Raw genomic sequence first — 9,622 nt, 5'->3', positions numbered from 1 at the left:
AATAAACCTCCTCCCCTCTCTCTCGGTAGGAAGTATGACAAGAGCATGGCGAGCCAAGTCGATGAATCTGGTCTCATACTAGGTAACAGCCATGGAAACCTGCTGGAAACGCTCAAACTGCTTCCGATAGGCCTCTCTCTGAGTAATGGGGAGAAACTTCTCCAAAAATAGTTGTGCAAACTGCTCCCAAGTCAAGGCTGGCGATCCAGCTGGTCTAGCCAAGCAATAATCTCTCCACCAAGTCTTGGCGGATCCAGACAAGCGAAATGCAACAAAATTGACCCCATTGGTCTCAACAATCCCCATGTTCCTGAGAACCTCATAACAGCTGTGTTATGCCCCATTTTTAACTGGGTCAAATTAAAGTATAACATATAGGCGATTCCGAGTATGATTAAAAGTTAAAGAGTCGCCACCTAATTATTTCTAAAGTGAATTAGGACACCTAAATTAATTAAAGTACAACTCTGTTAATGGTCTACTTAACCTAAAGATTCTAGGTAAGGGTTCAACTAATCTAAAGGGAAGATTTTTAAGGCACCCCTTTATGATCCATTTTAAATGGTTAAGCGATCAGACTAAAGTTAATTAAGGCCATATTACTTTATAAAAGGTCGATATACCAAATGCTTTACCAATGTGATCTGAAAGCTAGGAAAGATCAGAGTATATATATATATATATATATATATATATATATATATATATATGGGTACGCATTAGCATGTGAATAAGTATTAACTTGTACGTTAGCTTAGAAAGCAAATTCAGTTAAAAATCTTAAACCTTACACAGGCGAATATTTATGTGTTCAAACAAACTGATTGTTTAGCTAAGTGAGGTATCCTAAGTAAGGTTCATTATCCCAAACTATTGACGAGTAAAATGTGGCTAATTGTCGATTTCAAATTCTTTATATCTAGATATCTTATCATGTGTGAAAAAGTAGTAGTCCGTTACTAACAAAAATTCTAAATGAAAACTTGGTCATACTAATCTTAACATAACAAGCAAAGACAAGCTACATTCATACAAAAGAAAAGCAGATTGTTAATAAAAGTTAGGAATTGGCAAAGTAAAGATTAAGATGGAATAGCGGGCAGCTCCTTCAGGAACTCCGAAAATGATGGTTCTTTATAGTTTCTCCTAGAGAATTTGAGGTTAGAATATGTAGTGTTGATTCCATGAGGTGCTACGGCATCGTAGAGTCTCAAAGTGAAACTCTTCGGGCTCCGGTGTTCATGCGAAAAACAAAGAAAGAATAAAACAGTTAGAGAAGAACATATGCTTCTTAACAGACATGAAAGTCAGAGAGGAAATATAGATCTTTCCAACTTGTATTAAAACAAATATGCTCACATGCCATGGTGACCAAAATATAAAGAATCACCTCCTACTAACAGGAAATAGCTTCTTAAGTAATATTTAAAGTTAAGATGTAAATTTATCTTCTATTGAGTATTATCCTAAAATGTCTAAATTAAATGGGCGGACAAGGATATATTCTACAGTTTCTAAGGCCACTTTTAAATTATTAACCGAAGGATGTCAACAACAAAAAAGACTTGCAAGTTCTCATCAGTAGCATTCACTTCGTTAGCAAGAGTCTATTTAAAATGAGATATTAAATTCATTTGTTTTGGTTTCTAAGTGTTAAAAGAGGGTCGCAGAAAACTTGTTACCACATCTACATAGAAAAAGAAACAGAGAGCTAACACATACCCATAACTAGCCAACGCCTACTTTGAACAAAGTTTGTAAAAGGAAGTTAATGGCATGCTATTTTGAGTTATCAAAACCAAGAAAATGTAGAGTCATGTATTTTGTTATTTAGAGATACAATAGATCAGCTTAAATGTCTTAACAGATTATACCCTTTTTATATCCATTATCTAAGCAAGTGAAACAGTGGTCAGCTCCTATTAGTACTACTGACAGCAGAAACCAAAATCATGTGCTTCTAAACAAACTTGGAACATGGTCAGTTAACATCCTAGAGAAGTACTTAAACTAAGCATGAATATTATTATCACCCACTGTCGTCATCTCTATAATTACCAAAATAACCCACAGGCTATGCTTTCTACCATTATTTTACACTTCAAGAATATAGTTTTAAAAGTATTTTAGAACAGATGGTTGTTAAGACATGAAATCCTAAAGAACATGGTTTATAATACATTTGAACAACATCACTTCTTCGAATAGCCAAGAAAACAATAGCAAATAGCATGGTTTGGTCAATAAAGTTTAACACAGCCAATTTGAATACAACTAGACTTAAAACATGGATTCTTCACATCACTTTACTATTAAAAAAAATGTCATCTGTACATTACACTACAACAAACAAACGTAAACCTAAGATATGTTTTTTTTTAAGAGCAAATACAATTTCCTTGAGGGAAAGATCAGAATAAAAAAAAAGTCAGATTTTACCTGTTGTGGGGCAGTGAACTAGGACGATGTTGGCCTCGAATCTACTCTCTCGTTGTGCAAAAGGTTCGAACCTCGATCGGAATGAGTTCCAACATATCTGTCACAGCTAAAGTTGACCGAGACAGAAAAGAAAGTTTTGTAAGAGAGTCTTGAGTATTTGAGACTATATCAGATGTGAGTGATAAAGTAGTGTTCAAGAGGCGGCTGATTCTTATGTCTAGTGTAGATGTAGGCGGCTGAATCTTGAAGTTCAAAAATGGTGGCCGCCCTCCAAAAAAGTTCCCCTCTCACTTGTGGAAAACAGTAGCATTTATAGGGAAAAAGTCTAGGGTTAGAGATTAAGTTTGAAATTCAAAATTATTCAAAGGGGTGTCACGGGTAAAGCTTCTGAATATGTCCGTTTGAGAATTCAAAGTATGAAAATGGCAACAAAGTACAAAGAAATCGAGATAGCCAGAGGTAAATCCTACCCATGGAGTGCAACCTCGCTATTGTTGGGAGAAGAGTTTTGGATTCTTTTGAAGAAATTTGACCAAATCCTTTGCTTGCTTCAGAGTGGCAGAGATTTGTCCTTGCTATTTTACAAAAGAGTTAAGATTTGGCTTGACTATTTTCTGTTGGCATGTCCTACTTGCTCGAAAAAGGAGACCACATGTGAGAGAGATGGGATTTGTATCAAAATGGAGTGAAAAGCTCTGGATTTCAAGAGATGATGGCCAAATTTTGCTAAAAAGGAGGAGGAGAAGATGGGGTAAGAGTAATGCTGTATTTTGTCACGGGCCCGGGCCTTAGTGGGCCTAACGGGCCGGGCCTCGCGGTCCGGGCTTCGTGGTCCTGGGCTCTGGCGGTCCCGGGCCTGGCGGTCCCGGTCTTCGTGGGCCTAATGGGTGGAACCGGCCCGTAACGGGCCTAAGCCCACATGGTCCTGTGCTTAACGGGCCGGGCTCGTGGGCTTCGCGGGCCTAGCGGGTTTTTTTTTTTTAAGACAATTTCTTGTAGTATCATGGCTATATTAAAAATATATATATAGTATATATGTATATCTAATTATTAAAGTGCTTGACGAAAATAACAAAACAATAGTAAAACACTAAATTGTCATGCATAAATATCACTTCTTGAAGTATATTATATTGTATCTTATGTATATATATTCTCTTATATATTTTCTTTTAGTATATGTATTGTATCTTATGTATATATATTCGCATAATAATATATTTTCTTGTAGTATATATATTGTATCTTATGTATATATGTTCGCATAATATATTTTCTTGTAGTATATATATTGTATATTATGTATATATTGTAGCATAATATATTTTCTTTTAGTATATTATATTGTATCTTATGTATATATATTCTCTTATATATTTTCTTATAGTATATATATTGTATCTTATGTATATATATTCGCATAATATATTTTCTTGTAGTATATATATTGTATATTATGTATATATTGTAGCATAATATATTTTCTTGTAGTATATTATATTGTATCTTATGTATATATATTCTCTTATATATTTTCTTGTAGTATATATATTGTATCTTATGTATATATATTCGCATAATATATTTTCTTGTAGTATATATATTGTATATTATGTATATATATTCGCATAATATATTGTCTTGTAGTATATATATTGTATATTATGTATATATTTTCGCATAATATATTTTCTTGTAGTATATTATATTGTATCTTATGTATATATATTCTCTTATATATTTTCTTGTAGTATATATATTGTATATTATGTATATATTGTAGCTTATAAATAATTCTAAGTATAGACAAAGAAATATTGCGAAAAGAAGCTCATGGGTAGAAGCAATAAATTTTATTACCAAAAAATGACATATCTTTCTTAGTCATCCTTCCCCCAATGGAATGAGCACAACAAGGTACTAATACCACCATTAGAAGGAAAAAAACTAAGGAAGATGTGCCAAAATACAAGTTACATATTATTCTATGTATTATCTCTAACAAATCTCATAAATCCTTCAAGGTTCGGAGGAGGTTGCGTTGGTGGTGGTGGAAAAGAAGCTTGTTCATCACCACTTCCGGGCGAAGCCGAATCCTCCGCAAGTTCCGCTATCATTTCTTCATAAGCTTCATCTATCGCCGGTTGTGCTTCTGCAATTCCAAAGTTTCTTCTTTCCGAGCGGATCCAATCTCTAAACAATACTGATTTTTCCAAGCTATCCCTCATAGACGCTCTATGATCACCTATTTGCAGTCTTGCTTGACTGAAAGCGCTCTCTGATGCAACAGTTGAAGCTTGAATTGATAAAATATCCCGAGCCATCCTTGCAAGAACAGGAAAATGTTTTTCCCTTGCCTTCCACCATTCCAAAAGATCAAAAGAGCCGTCTGGATTCTCCTTTTCAAGTCCCTGAGACAAATAAACTTGAAGCTCATTTAGATGTGAAGTTTCATCATAATTTTCACCTTGAGACCCCCTGAACTCCGTCCAAGATTTAAGAGCTTTTAAGCCCGCAACTCTTTTAGAGGATTGTGAGCTAGACGAAGTAGGGGTTGGAATAGTTGGCCTAGCATGCTCTAAGGCAAGTTGATAAGCATTATAAACTGTTTGAGCGTTAATCTTAATTGAAGCTTTTGCATCTGCAAGTGTCGCAATTTCCTCATTTGAAAGATCTAAAGCCTTATAAATATTTGAATACCAAAAATGAGGACCTCCCAATTTCATTGTAGGATTTAGCATTGCAGCAAGACCATAAATAGGAGGGATAGGAAAAAAATATTTTTTAAACTTTTGTTTCATTTCATTTATAGCAAGTTCATAAATATCCCCACCCTCACTAAATTCAACAAACAAATCAGATAGTGCTGCAATATAAACTAAACAGTTTGAAATAGTAGGATAATATTGCCCAGAAAATGCATTTGTTGCAATTTGAAAATGTTCTAAAAAATCTAAAAGAATTTTAACATTAGTCCAATCTTGAGTGGTAAGCATTTCATCATCATCTTCACCACCTACCCGAGAATTAAACGTTGCATTAATTGGGTTTCTATATTCATATGCTACTACTAAACTTTCGTACATACAATTCCATCTAGTCGGGCAAGGTTTAGGAACCTTTCTTTCTCTAAGGCCATATTCATCACATTTTTTAAAATACTCTCTAAGTCTACTTCTACGGTTTGAATAAAAAAGCCAATTAAGAGTCATTCTAACCTTTTCAATTTCTATGTTTAATATTCGCATACCATCACCGACAATTAAATGATAAATATGACAAATACATCTAACATGGAAAATATTAGTAAATGCAGGATTTAGTGTTGTTGTAAGCATGCCTATAGCACTGGTGTTACTAGAAGCATTATCCATTGAAATTGCCATTATTTTATCGCTAAAGCAAAAATATCTACAAATATCTGCAACAGTGTTAGCTATAAACTTACCTGTGTGACGCGAATTAATTATTCTATATGCAATTATGCATTTTTGCATTATCCATTCCTCATCTATCCAATGACTTGTAACAGTTAGGTAATCACAATCATTACCACTTCTACCAATATCAGTAGTAATAGAAATCCGATTAGGTATATGAGTAAATAAATAACGCAAATATTGTTCATATTCATGTTTGAATTTATAAATATCACTCTTAACTGTTGCGCGAGGCCAACCTTTATAAGTAGGATTAAACACTCTTCTAATATAATGAACCCAATTAGGATTAGAAGCAAAAGTATAAGGTAAGCACATAACAGTAATCATCTTTGCTAATTCTTCACGATCTCTATTTGGATCGTAATATAAAATACCTCCAGTGACAGTGTTAATTCCTGGTTGAACTAGATTTGAACCTGTACTAGGGTTAACCGCAGAATCTACACTTGTCCCCTCTAGATGCGCTTTCATTTGAAAAAATCTAGCCTTATCTCTAGGGTGTGTTTTTATGTGCCTAGTCAAACTACCTGTGCCGCTACGGTCTCCTACATATTTATGCGACATTAATTTCCCACAAGTTTTACACTTAGCCTTATTTTTTTCTCTTACTTGAGTAAAAAAATTCCAAACTAATGATGTTTCTAAGCGTTTAGCAGGTTCTCTATTAAAAGTAGGAGTTTCTACAGGTGGGTCGACCGGTGCATCACTTGGGTTATTAAGAGGACTAGTAGGTGTATCATCTAAATCCGGTGCTTGAGTTTCATCATCATCCTCATTTTCCTCATTATTTTCTAAGATGGTTTCATTAGGATAAAGAGCATTCATAATTTCATCATCTAATCTATCACCTGGTGCAACATTATGATAAAATTCACTATCGGTAAATTGAAAACAAGGGTGATCACTATCAAGAATTACGGAAGGAGGAGGACGTCTAGGTTGGCGACTACTTTCAACTTGCTTATCTTTTCTAGGTCGGGGAGCCGGGGGAAGGGTAGTTGGTTGGCCACTACTTTCACCGGTTTTATCTTTTCCTTTACCAAACATTTTTTTCAAAGTAAATGCCATATTAATTATAATTATGCAAACTAAACCACACAAAAATATATTCTAAAAACGTAAGAGTTGAAACGAGGTTTACCGGATTGCCGAACAACTTCTTGAAAATTGAAAATCATTGAACACTTGAAAACTTCAATTCAACAACTTCACAATTTTTCACGAAATTTCAACAATAAATTAAGTAATTGTAGTAGAGAGATTGAGAGATATTGAGAGATATTGATGAATTTGGTGAATAAAAATGAAAGAATAAGGGGGTATTTATAGTTGAGAAATGGGGAAAAGTGTAATTCTATAAAGTTTGGGGTTAAAATAAAGTTTGGGGGCCAAATGGCCATTTTTTTAACTTAAAAAACGGTCATATTTTCAGCCCAAACGGCTAGATTTTAAATATGGCCGTTGGAGATTTTTTTTTTTTTTTGAAAAATAGCCGTTGGGCCCGCCAGGACCGGCCCAGGCCCGCCTGCCGGTCCCGGGCTAAACGGTCCCGGGCTCGTGGGCTCAACCATGGAGACCAGCCCGTGACGGGCTCAGGAGGCCCACCAAGACCGGCCCACCCAGGACCGGCCCACCAGGCCCGTTAGGATCGCGGGCCCGGTCCGGTCCGGTTCAGGCCCGGCCCACCGAGCAGCATTAGGTAAGAGTCAGCCGCGGGAATGTACTAAGATTGGACTATAGTCTTGGTGGATTAGGCTTTGGGCTAATAATAATTGGGCTGTATCTGGCGGGCTGATTGCAGTGGCTGAAAATACAAGATTTTGGGCTAAAAAAATGACTATTTCAAAGAGTCTGAAATTGTTAGGCTATTTGGACTCCTTTCTTCTTGTACTTCTTCTAAGCTTCTAAGTTTATTCAAATATTTAATATTTAAAATACATTATTCAATAACAATAGTAGTAGCAATAATAATATTAAGTAATTAATAATAATAATAATAATGATAATAATACTCTAATACTAATACTAATATTAATATTAATATTACTAATAGTAATAGATGTAACAAAAATAGTAGTAAAAATAGGTATCTAAACTATTACTAACTTAAAAGCTAATAGAATTAATTGGAAGAAAGGAGGGACAAAATTGGATGTCAACAGCTATCTAGATAATCCTGGGGATCCTCAGTAGATGCACTGCTGAAAGTAGTAGTGAAGAGCTTGGTGAACCTGTCCAGCCTCTACAAAGCATCGGCAGAAATAGTTGCTCCATCACCGGTTTGATCTATCACACCCGGTTAAACTGCTCCAACTGGCTGAACTCTGGAGTCTGAATCTGAGGAGCTACCTGCTCCGGGGTGCGAGTAGCAGAAGTCTGGGCTCCTCCTCCAGCCTGAGAGACGGCTGGTGCTACGGGAAGCAAGCTTGCCCGGGTGACACTCTCCATGAGGCCCACTAGTCGGACCAGAGCATCCTGAATAACTAGGGTAGCAATAAACCCCTCTGGGACTTGAGCTTGGCCCACCAGAACTGCTGGGGCCGGAACCTTCTCATCCAGATCAACCTGGGGCTTCGCCACTGGTGCTGCTGCTCGGGTCTGAGCTATGTCCCTACCTCGACTTCTAGCACGGCCTCGGACTCGCCCTCTGCCCCTCGTGGGAGCTGCTGCTGGGGGTTCGGGCTGCTGAGCGGTGGATGAGGAAGCGCGTGTTCTCGCCATCTGCGAAAGAATAGAGTAGAAATTCAATTAGCATTGAGAAATAACACCGCACGACAAGAAAGAACAAATGTAAAATTTACCTAACTCTGTAGCCTCTGGGGATGAATACAGACGTCTTCGTACCGACCCCTCAGACTCTACTAAGCTTGTCAGTGAATTGTGAGACCTTATGTAACCTAGAGCTCTGATACCAAATTGTCACGACCCGGATTTCTCACCTTCGGGAGTCGTGATGTCTTCTACTCGTAGAAGCTAGGAAAGCCACAAAATTTAGAAATTTTAACTCATTCGTTTTAATCCTTTTTAATAACTTGTAATAACAGGTGATCAACATTTAAATAATAGCGGAAGATGAAATTAAGCGGAAAAATTAGACTAATATAATACCCAAAATAAATATGAAAATGCCAACATGCGTCTCTACCCAGAAACCGGTGTCACAATATTCATGGACTGTCTATGAATACTATATACATATGTCTGAAGAAAAGAAATACAGTCTATCTCGGATACAATAAAAACAGAACAAATAAGTAGATAAAAGAGATGTCGGGCCTGCGGACGCCTGCAAGACTACCTCTGGATCTCTATGGACTGAAGGCTGGCTCCCCAAGTGCTATTGTCCCGGTGTTGCTCCGATATCTGCACAGAGTGCAGAGTGAGCATTAGCACAACCGACTCCATGTGATGGTAAGTGCCTGGCCTAACCCTGACAAGGTAATGACGAGGCTAGGACCAGACTCCAGATAAAACCTGTACAATTATATAATATGCAGCAGAAAATAAACAGGTAAAAGCAGTTTAAATGGGAGGGGGTGCATGCTTCGGGGGGACACATCAAATTCAGTAGAAATAAAGGGAAATATGAGAGAAACAACTCAAAATCTACAACAAGTAATAATAACAGTGTTGCGACGTGCAACCCGATCCAACATATATAAAATTGTTGCGGCATGTAACCCGATCCAATATATATAACATTATTGCGGCGTGCAACCCGATCCAATATATATAACATT

At 36.6% G+C, this 9,622-nt stretch overlaps 1 long non-coding RNA gene across 1 annotated transcript; it reads right to left on the bottom strand.

The window, feature by feature from the left end:
• Nucleotides 1–969: 969 nt before the first annotated feature.
• LOC104233060 (uncharacterized) lies at nt 970–3,402 on the bottom strand. The gene is made up of 2 exons (XR_712513.2): nt 2,910–3,402; nt 970–2,545 (listed from the first exon to the last, which is right to left on the bottom strand). It is a non-coding gene; the product is annotated as an uncharacterized lncRNA (long non-coding RNA).
• Between the last annotated feature and the right edge of the window lie 6,220 nt (nt 3,403–9,622).

This window comes from Nicotiana sylvestris, chromosome 5, assembly GCF_000393655.2.
Source record: "Nicotiana sylvestris chromosome 5, ASM39365v2, whole genome shotgun sequence".
NCBI classification, from domain to species: domain Eukaryota; kingdom Viridiplantae; phylum Streptophyta; class Magnoliopsida; order Solanales; family Solanaceae; genus Nicotiana; species Nicotiana sylvestris.
This window is presented reverse-complemented; position numbering and strand designations above follow the sequence as displayed.